This window comes from Pinus tabuliformis, chromosome 6, assembly GCF_031772625.1.
Source record: "Pinus tabuliformis cultivar Carrire ecotype Pingquan chromosome 6, CPIR1, whole genome shotgun sequence".
In the NCBI taxonomy this organism is placed as follows: Eukaryota; Viridiplantae; Streptophyta; class Pinopsida; order Pinales; family Pinaceae; genus Pinus; species Pinus tabuliformis.
Window position 1 is genome coordinate 1722015185 of NC_142292.1, and position 11152 is coordinate 1722026336.

The window sequence follows — 11152 nt, forward strand, 5'->3', positions numbered from 1 at the left end:
GAATTTGTTTCAATTTTGCCTCCTGAGCCTGTTGGTTTGACTATCTCCAGCTCTTTCTACTTGGTTTATGACTTGGTATTTATTGTTTGAATTGTGAAACACTTGCTTGCGAAGTCTTGTCGAACGAATTTCGTTTTTGTGTCCCGTGACCTAGTGCCATCATCCCGTTGTCATTGGATCGACCTTGTTTCGTTCACTTGTTCACAAAAGTTCGTTGCTACTTGCCTTTGCTATTGCGGAAACCTTCCTCTTTTTGCTTTCTTTGCTTGTTTGCTTGAGGTGATTGTTGTTGAACCGATCCTCGGATTGTTTCACTACCCAGACACAGATCACAGTTGCTAGGGTTCAATCAGCTCTTTTCACGCTTGTTGTGCTTTTCATTGAGTGATTTTACTTCTTTTTGCTCGGTGTTGCTGTCTCTCAAAATTCATTTTAAAGTGCATAGTGCCATTGAAAAAGAAATCAAACTAGCATCTTTTACATTCAATAGTTAATGAAAAGAAGAGCATTTCATTGATTTGTGTTCTCAAAAGAAAAATTTCATTTCTTTGTCATTAGCTGCATTAGATTGTTTGATTGTTTGAGTTCATTTTGTTTGATTGAAAACTCTTAACCCTCTCATAGTTAGAATTCATCGAACGAAATGGTATTCTTTGGCATGTAGTTTGCATCTAGGTAATTGTGAGAGATCACACGATAAGGCCTGAAACCGAAACTTAACTCAAGATCAACCATAAAATAAACTGAATAAATCTAAAAACACATTGGAACTTAACGCTCATATTGTAGAGGTCTAGGCTAGAGACATGCTCCGGCGTCGTTAAACCTAGTCACTGTTGTTTCACATTATGGTTGGGTGATTCCTCCTCTTGTGACTCGATAGTGGTCTAGCACGGATTTGAGCTCCCACGTACCGTCGCGTATATAGGGGAGACCCCACTAGGTTATCAACCTTGATCCATAGGAAGCCGAGTCTGCCGCCCTGCGAACCGTAACGCACCGAACACAGCATTCGGGAAGATTGACTGCAGTACGGAAAGTCCTTGGTTCTCATACGATTGCCAAGGTGTATAAGCAGTTTTACAGATTGCTTGGTAAACCCTTTGCCTAGAATCTCCAGAGCAGTCACTTTTGATCCTTTTCGGACTCCCTAAATGAAAAGGTGCCAGTGAGCTTCTTGTCACTTCGTGCTCATTAAACATTCGAAGGAGACTAGAGTCATCTTTTCGTCCTTTTCTCGACTCTTGAAACATGAAAAGGTCAAGTTCAGTTCCTGTGTCTTAAAAATTTATTTGGCCACGATAACATTACCTGGTTAGATTTTGTGTGCGTTAGTTTGAGTAGGGTCTTTATCGTTAGTTTCCTTTAGGGTTTTGTGTGGGGTTTGTCATCCTGGCTGACCCGTCAACTCCCGGTCCAAGTGATCAAGGTTCTCCATCTTCTGTTGCTCCTGAGGTACGAGTTGTAAGCGATACTCTTCCGATTATCCCGAGTATCCAGCCTATCAACGTATGCGCCCCGGGCGACGAGGATTACGAAGAAGATTGGAACCCTATCTGGGAGCCTGACGAGGACGATATTCCTGTTACTCCTCCCGGTATGTCGTCTCCGATGTCCACTTCCCACATGGACGAGACATCTCCCAGCGCAGGTGAGACACCCGTGGTGTCAAGTGTTGAATCTCCCATTCCAGCTACTTCTCCACTCCCTCCACGGTATCAGTCGATGAGGGATAGAATAGCTGCCAGAATGCCTTCTACGACTATATGGGATCCTAGTCTCATTGCCACCACGGAACCTTTTCTTTCGCAACCCCCTAATACACCTGTTACCTCAGTTCCCACAAATCCAACTGTTTGTGTAGCATACTCAACTCCGGTCGTCAGTGCTGTGACAACATCTTCATCTACGAACCCTGGGGTTGGTCCCTCTCACAGTCAAGTGAGCAGTGGCCAGCCGGAACTTTCGTCTGGAGTCATCGATCCTGCACAAAGTGCTCAGCCCTCTTCTGGTCCTGTTCCAGGAGGGGGGCCATATGATGCCCATGGGCAACCCATAGTGGGCCCAAATTACCAAGGTCCACTCTTTTATTATGATTCTAACGGTCAGTACCTCCAGCACGTTCAATCCGCGCCCCTTCAACCTTTCGTTGAAGTCTTGGTACCATTGAACATTACTTATGATCTCGTTACTCATTCCTTTCATGGGGGCCAGGCAATTCCTGGACAGCCTCAAGGACCGCCTAATCTAGGCCAGCCACCTTATGTGCAAGCCCCCCAAGGGCAACCACTTTATGGCCAGTCTTACCCAGGACAATCTGGGGGCCCACAAGGACAACCCTACCCGGGACAACCTTCGGCCATGGGCGGTCCATCTTTTTCCTATCAGAGTCAACCTTCTGGTTATCCGGGGCAACCGGGTACCCAGCAAGGTTACCCGTCTGGTCAGCCAGGGCAGCCTTACATCCAACAAGGCCAACCTGGTTTCCAGCAGGGGTATCCCGCTGGACAAGCTGGGCAAAATTATATTCCGCAAGGTCAACCAGCAGTCCAACAGGGGTATCCTTCTGGGCAGGGGGGGCAACCCTACGTGCAGCAGGGCCAACCCGCTGTTCAGTCTAGCCATCCTTCTGGGCAGGGGGGCAACCCTACGTGCAGCAGGGCCAACCCGCTGTCCAGTCTAGTCAACCTTCTGGGCAAGGGGGGCAACCCTACGTACAGCAGGGCCAACCCACTGCTCAGCCAGTACAACCTTCCGGACAAACGGGCCAGCCTACTATACAGCAAGGCCAACCCACCGTCCGCCCTAATCATCCATCTGGACAGGCTAGCCAACCGCAAGGTCAACCAGCCATCCAGCCTGCTCAATCATCTGTGCCGCAAGGACAATCCTTGGTTGCTCAAGGACAACCTGGCACCCAGCAAGTACGTCCTTCTGGGCAAACAGGTCCATCCCAAATTCAACCAGGCCAACCTTCCGGCCAGATGATCCAAGCCCAACCAGTTCAAGGACATTATGCTGGGCCTCAAACTCAAATGGGTTATCAAATGCAAGGCGGGCCACGACCCCAACCTTCCTACCAAGTGTAGCCTGCTTATCAGGCTCAGCCTGGGGCCCAGCAAACGTATGGCTACCAGCAACCCCAAGGGAAAACTCAGTTTACCCCTTATCAGAATTATCAACAGATGCAGGTCACTCCTTACCAGAATTATCAGTATGCTGCACCTGCAGGACAAGTTGCTAACACATGGGGTGCTGGGGGGCAGACTCAGGGTCAACTGTCTGCATATGGATAGAATCCATATGGGCAGAACCCCTACGGATAAGGTCCCTATGCGCCAGGCCCTTTTGGGCCAGGTCCATCCGGACAAGGTCCCTATGCGCCAGGCCCCTTTGGACCAGGTCCATCTGGGCAGAGTCCGTGGGGGCAACCACCACCTGGTTGGAACCCTAATACTGCCTCGAACCCACAGCCACAAATATCCTTTAACCCTCAGTTGCCATTCTTAGCAACGTTGGAACTTCCGGATGTGTCCAAGTTAACGAATGATCCCATTCTGCATAATGCGTATTGGCCACCAGTTCCAACTAAAATACCCGGTGATTGCCCAAAATTTGATGGCAATGCAGGAGAAGATCCTCAAGCACATGTTATGACCTATCACCTTTGGTGTTCATCGAACTCGTGGCTTGATGACTCTATCCGACTTCGCCTCTTTCAGAGAACTCTCACCAGCTCAGCCGCTAAGTGTTACATTGAGCTGAATCGCGGCATGTTTCAAGATTTCAACTCGCTGGCTATGGCGTTTTTAACTCATTTTCAGTTACCCATTCGGTACGAGACAGGGACCAATCTCCTCACATCTCTCAAACAGGACACGGCGACGCACATATATGATCATATACATGAACGGAGAAGGCGTTGTCGCTTGATCAAATTCTGGATTCCTGATCAACTCCTGACCGATTGGTTCACGACTTCCTTTGTCCCTAAAATTGCAAAAGACATCGCCATGGGAGCTTGTGTAACTGAAGAGCAAGCGATCGCGCGTGCTCAGTACCTCGACTTAGTGTACTCTCAGTCGGGTACTTTATATGATTATTTGCCAGACGCCCCGAGACCTGGACAGACCAAGGCTCCGCCAAAACCATCTGTTGATGGAGTCATTGGCTCTGTTAATTCGTCATCGAAGAAATCGGCCGCGAACCCTGGGAAGCAAAAACAAAATGCTTCTAATGAAAATGCTTCTCAGGGCCAATCTAATCCTGGAAGTACCTCCGAGGTAAATGCCGTCCAGTCCACCGCGGCGGATAAATCCTCAAAAGGGAAAAATAAAGGGAAAGCTAAAGATAAATCTGGACAGCCCAAGCAGGATGCCCCTAAACCTCCACTCGAGGAAGGAGCTAAGAGAAAACCTAAGTATCCTTGTCTCATCTGTGATGAGGATCACTACACTAAGGACTGCCCAAGGCGGTCTGAAGTTAGTCGGTTATTGAAAGGTGCTCCTGGGACTCCTGCCGTGCTTAAAGAGCCTTTCCCTTCCCAGCAGACCCAAATGGTGGCAGACCCGTCTCAACCCTCTTCCTCGTTCGGTTCTCAAGTGTTCATGGCTGGAACGATTCCCATCCATGTTTCAACTCGAGCGAAAGATTATCCATCTCGTGCCGGGAAAGAGCCAGAGGTTCCCTCCAGTGCTCCTCTGTCTAGTTCTGGTCCTCTCCATATCGAAAGGCCCAGCACTGAGACGATCCCCTGACCCCCTCCAAAAGGTGTACTCACGAAGTCATCTTACAACCCTAATGCTCGTGCTGCCCAGCACTATAGCATTGTTGAGGACTTAGCTCAAGCTCCATCTGCTATGTCCGCTCTAGAAGTCCTCCAGAGCTGCCACTCCCAGAGGAAGTCCCTGCTATCAGCGATTGGTGGCATCGACCCGGCAGATTCAGATTTGATTTCTTTCGATCTCGAGGGTTTTACACAGAGACTGCCTCACCAAGTCGCCTTCCTTATACAGGTCATCATCAATAGCAGAACGATTCATCGTACGGTTATTGACGAAGGTGCCTCAACCTGCATCATGTTCGTTGCTTGCTGGAAGGCGATTGGTTCCCCTGCTTTGAGTCAGTCCCCTACGACGCTCGAAGCTTTCGATGGAAGATAGTCACGTCCTTACGGTATCCTCCAACGCTTACCCATCTCTTTGGAAGGAAAGACCGTAGAAGTGGAGGTCGAAGTTGTTGACGCCAATCTCACTTACAACCTCCTCCTCGGACGAAGCTGGACATACGCCATGCAAGCCGTGGCCTCCTCCCTGTTCTGTGTCATTCGTTTCCCTCACCAGGGGAAGATTGTCACGGTGGACCAGCTCTCCTTTTTCGCCTCTTCTTCTGAAGGTAATGTGCCATTCGTGGAGCATACCTCAAAGTCTCTCGAGAGCGTGGGTGCTGGACTTTTCAAAGATCCCACTTTAATGGGATTCTTTCCCCACCCACCTCCAAATCTCGCCCCTATCAACATGATCTCTGTACGCTCTGATCCGTGGGTTCTTCCTCCTGCTAATCAGGAAGACTCTTGGGGTGATATGATGCCGTTGAGTCCTGCCGAACTCAACTACATCGAGATTGTCGCTGCATCGGCTCCCCCTGATGAACCTGCTCTCCCGAGCAGCGTTCCCGATTCATATGATCATTTCCCTTGGCTAGGAGATGAGGCTACTTCGGATCCACTGAAAGAAATATTTCCTTCCGACGAAGCCATCATAGAGACCATGTCTCTCGAAGAGATCCCTTGGTCAGATCACCACCATCGCTCTTCATTTCTCCCTCCCCATTCGGAAATGACCGCATGTCTCGAGCGGTTTGCTTCGTGCGTCCCATCACCGCCCCTCCAAACACCCATTCAGCTTTATCAAGTGTCTTCAGAGGGCAATATGGGAAATATCACGCAAACCCAACCGATCGACATCTCTGTCAAACCAGGGATCATCGAACACATTCATATCGAAGTCACTTGCACTCCAGAGGAAGTTCAACTCTATACTGCTTTATTTCGCGAATTTCGTGATGTCTTCGCATGGTCCTATGAGGAAATGCCTGGCATCGATCCTAGTATAGTGGTGCACGAAATACCTACGTATCCAGATGCTAAGCCTGTTCGTCAGCGCTTACGCCCTGTGCACCCCCGAAAGGCTACAGCCATCAAGGCCGAAGTCGAAAAGCTTCTTAAAGCTGGTTTCATCTACCCCATTCCCCTTACGGATTGGGTGTCTAATATAGTCCCTGTGAATAAAAAGCAGGGTACTATCCGGGTCTGTGTTGACTATCGTGATATCAATCGTGCCTGTCCGAAGGATAACTTCCCTACGCCCTTCATCGATCAGCTTATTGATGAGTGCGCAGGAAGTGAAATTTACTCGTTTATGGACGGCTTCTCTGGCTATAACCAGATCAACATTGCACCCACAGACCAGCATAAGACAGCTTTTATTTGTCCTTGGGGCACCTTCGCCTATAAGAAGCTTCCTTTCGGTCTAAAGAATGTCGGTGCTACATTTCAACGTGCAATGTCTTATGCCTTTCATGATATTCGTCACATTGTACAACCTTATCTGGATGACCTCCCGGCTCATTCAGCTAAGCGTCAGGATCATCCCTCTCATCTTCGTGAAATTTTTCTCCGTTGTCGACACTACCGCATAAGGCTTAATCCTCATAAGTGTGTCTTCTGCGTAGAATCAGGCCGACTGCTCGTGTTCATCGTCTCCTGAGAAGGCATCCGTCTGGATCCCCTCAAAGTTGAGGCCATCTTGAATCTTCCTCCCCCTGCCTCTTTGCAGCAATTGCAGAGCCTGCAAGGCAAAGCGAATTTCCTCAGACGATTCATTCCGAATTATGCCGAGGTGGCTAAGGGTTTCACACGGTTACTAAAGCGAGACACACCCTTTCGTTGGGATGCCATCGCCCAGGAGTCTTTCGAGCGACTCAAGGACCTCCTTGTGTCGGCTCCACTCTTAAGACCTCCGAACTATCACTGTGATTATTCTCTCTATCTAGCTGCCGCTGACACCACCATCGGCATGGTTCTGGTGCAGGATGATGATGATGGCAATGAGCACGTTATCTATTATCCTAGTCGCAATCTTTTGGATATGGAAACTCGTTACGCTTATGTCGAGAAGTTTTCCTTGGCAGCTGTCTGCGCCGTCCAACGGTTCCGGCACTATATCCTGTTGCGCACTATGACAGTGATTTCCAACTGCAACCCAATGACCTACATCTTGTCGCGTCAGCTGCTGGGGGGCAAGTACTCGAAATGGATTGTTATCCTACAAGAGTTTGACTTGGAATTTACTGCTGCCAAGTCTAAGAAATCTCTGGTCTTTGCAGAATTGCTCTTCTCTTTGCCATCCCCTTCTGTACCATCTCGTTCGGAAGAGCATATCCCGGATGAAGCATTGTTTCTAATCAGCACCCTCGACCCTTGGTATGGGGACATCATAGTATATTTGCAGACGTCTTCCTTCTGTCCTAATGTATCGAAAGACGCTCGATGGAGGATTCGTCACCAATCTCAACCCTATCGCATTATTGGCGATACCCTGTACCGCCTCGGCGTTGATTTCGTTCTCCGCCGATGTTTGACCCTCGAGGAGGCTGAGCGGGTATTGAATGACTGCCACTCCGGTGCTTGTGGCGGCCACATGTCTGGATATGCTACCGCCCAGAAAATTCTCCGTGCTGGTTATTTCTGGCCTTCTATCTTCAAGGATTGCATCCTTGTCATCCGTGCATGTCATGAATGTCAGGTTTACCACCAGAAAATGCGTGCACCTCCTGCACCACTGCACCCCGTTGTTACCGCAGGTCCATTTTCCAAATGGGGCATCGATTATACGTCCTGTAACCCTCGTTCGGCCGGGGGGCATGGGTACATCATCGTTGCCGTGGATTATTTCACCAAATGGGCCGAAGCGATGCCTACATTGAACGAAGACGGTTACACGGCGGCGCAGTTTTTGTTTAATCATGTCATTACTCGGTTCGGAGTACCCCAGGCTATCGTCACTGATCACGGAAAACATTTCCGTAATCACATGATGACGGAACTAACGACCCAGCTAGGCTTGCGTCAAGATAGCTCGACGCCGTATTACCCTCAATCCAACGGTCAAGTTGAAGCTGTGAACAAAGTTTTGATCACAATGCTCCAACGTACCGTGAATACGCATAAGTCTAACTGGCATCTGATGCTGTTCCCCGCCTTATGGGCCTACCGGACCTCCGTGAAGGACGCCACCCGTTTCACTCCTTTTCAGCTTGTTTATGGACTGGAGGCCACCCTTCCTGTTGAGTATGAGATTCCTTCGTTAAAGTTAGCTGTCGAGTTGCTTCCCAACACCACTCCAGTGGAGGAACGGCTTCTTTACTTAGAACGGCTAGACGAGACCCGTCGCTTAGCCTCTCTAGTTATTGAAGAGCAAAAGAAGAGGGTTAAGGCTCACTTCGACAATACCATTCAACCTCGTTCCTTTGTTGAGGGAGATCTAGTACTGCTCTATGATCAAGCTAAAGATAAGCTGGGGGCAGGTAAACTCGAATCCATGTGGCTAGGCCCCTATATCGTGAAGAGAGTTTTGCAAAAGGGGGCATATGAGCTGATCGACTACGAAGGAAATCCTCTTGACAAGCCCCGCAACGGGCTTTATTTGAAAAAATACTATGCATGATTTCGTGCACCTAGTTTGTACATACGTGTGTTTTTAGCAGTGTGTTATGTGTGCATGATTTCTTGATTTGCTTTGGTGTGAAGGCGTGTTTGCCTCTTATTTTTGTTTTATGCTTCTTGTGCAGATGTCTAGTACACCTTATGTTGGCTTCGCCGATGGCGCCTGCCGTAGTACTTGCAATTTGTCTTCTGCGGCGTGGGCGATCTACGATCCTCACGGCGAGTTGCTAGATCTTCAAGGCGTGTGCTTGGGCCGTACCACCAACAATGTTGCCGAATACAGTGCTGTAATTGAATTACTAGCCGAAGCAGTTGATCTCGGCATTCGTGCATTAGTGGTAAACCTAGACTCCCAACTTGTTGTCCATCAACTCAACAGGCGATATTCCGTCAGAGACCATTCTAAGGTTGTATTTACGTGTAAGATTGTTAGAAAGGAATTTTGATTACATTACATATCAACACATTCTGAGACGATTAAATACGTTAACTGATGCATTGGCAAACCATGTGTTGGATAGACATTTGCGTAATAGATAAATATCATACAAGAAGACATAGAAAACATAATAAGACCATAGAATAAGCATGTGTAAATAATTTCTTTCCCAAGCATAGTTTGCATGTGTGCTTTCAAGCTTGCATAAAAAATGAAAATATAAGGGTCGTGTGTTGTGCAAACTGATACATTAGATTACATTTGTATTAGACATTTGCATAACATATAAAAACATCATCACATGTGAAAAGATCCATCCAAAAACAGTATATATATATATATCGTGTGGCGCACTAAGGCGCTCAAAAATAAGTGTATATGTCTGAAGTAAAGCCGGTGTTCTCGGTACATCCGAGACATGTGTCTCTCAAAAACATCAGTGGAAAAGACCTAGATAACTACTGATCTGGGTTATGCTCTCTATAGCATACTGCTGCCCGTGCCACCCGCCTCAAAAGGCGGTGCATCCTGGGTGCCACCCCCACTGTGTGAATCTGATGAGCTATGGGGACCTCCTCGACCCCCTGGTAATCTGGCACCCCCTCTAGCAAACCCTCGAGGTTGCGAGCTATAGTCTCCGACGTATCAACTCCTGGAGGAACTAGGGCCAGGGCTCCAGCTCCTTGCCCCTCTCTCCGTGCCTCTGGGGCTAGGCCAATGTGTCTCACAGGTCCCACATCTGCACACCATGACATTTATCAAGACATGTACATGCAAAATCAAAAACATTAGAAAAATATTAAAAAGAGATCAAGTGTCATACCTCCATCATCCCAATGCTCTCCCGCGGGCAGTGGCATGTCGGGATCATTGCGGAAGTCCATACAGGCATATGGCCAGTCCTCTACGAGAATGGCCTGCCGATCTAGCCACTCTCGAAAATACACTCCCCAAGCCACTGGGCAGCCGCCACCTCCACGTGGCATGACGCGGGCCCATCGGCTGGCCCTCGTCTCCCGGGGACCTCTGGGTGGATCCACGGCCATGGTCTATAGCTGTAAGGCCGGCACCCGCTCCAGCATGAGCGGAAGTAAGAGTGACCCATAAGCAAACTGCTTCGACTCTCCGCATCGACAGTTGCTCAGTTGCCTCTTCATGCTAGTCGTCACAGCTGCTGCCCAGTTGAAAATGGTAGGCTGTAAGCACTCAAGAGCCAGTAGTAGTTGGGTCTTTGAGGCCTCATGATTGGCCAAAGAGCCCACTGCCCATGTCACCAGAAAGAGTATGGTGCGAAGAGGCATGTCCTCCACTGTCGGAATACCAACTTTCCCGCTCCGTGTTTTCACAGCCCGTGGGCACACTCGAGCCATGAGCTGATCAAGAGTCTCACCGCTGGGTCGTTGCCCCTCCATGATGCGCATCTAGCCCCGGCGTGACAATCCAGTCAAAAAATAAATGTCCGTGGAATCAAACTCAATGTCCCGGCCACGGATCATGAATTTCCCATCAACTGGATTCCAAGCTCTGATTAAGAGCTCAAGCAAGTCAGGTTGCGCCCTCAGGCGCGGAGTGAGGAAGAATTTCAAGAACCCGCATGCCCGCATTGCATTTTGACATTCGGCAATGGCATAAGCGGCTATATCCTCATCATCGTGAGCTCTCTCTTGCCAAACAAAAGACATTTTGCCCTGCAAGACCATGAAAAAAAATTAGAGTGCTAGTCGTTGAAATTTGAATGTTCATTTTCTTAAAAACAAATTTTTACGGCGCCAGCGCGGCTGTTTTTAAAACAGTCGCGCTGATCATGGCGCACCGTTGTTTTTTCTTGGGCCAGCGCGGAAGCACACGTGTTTTCTGCGCTGATCCATGAGGTGGTGTGTGTAAATCTAAATCGATCAGCGCGGTCCCGAGCGGGAAATCCGCGCTGACCGAGAGCGCACCAACGCTCAAAAAATTTGCCCAAAGGGCCACTTCCCACCATGGAGTTG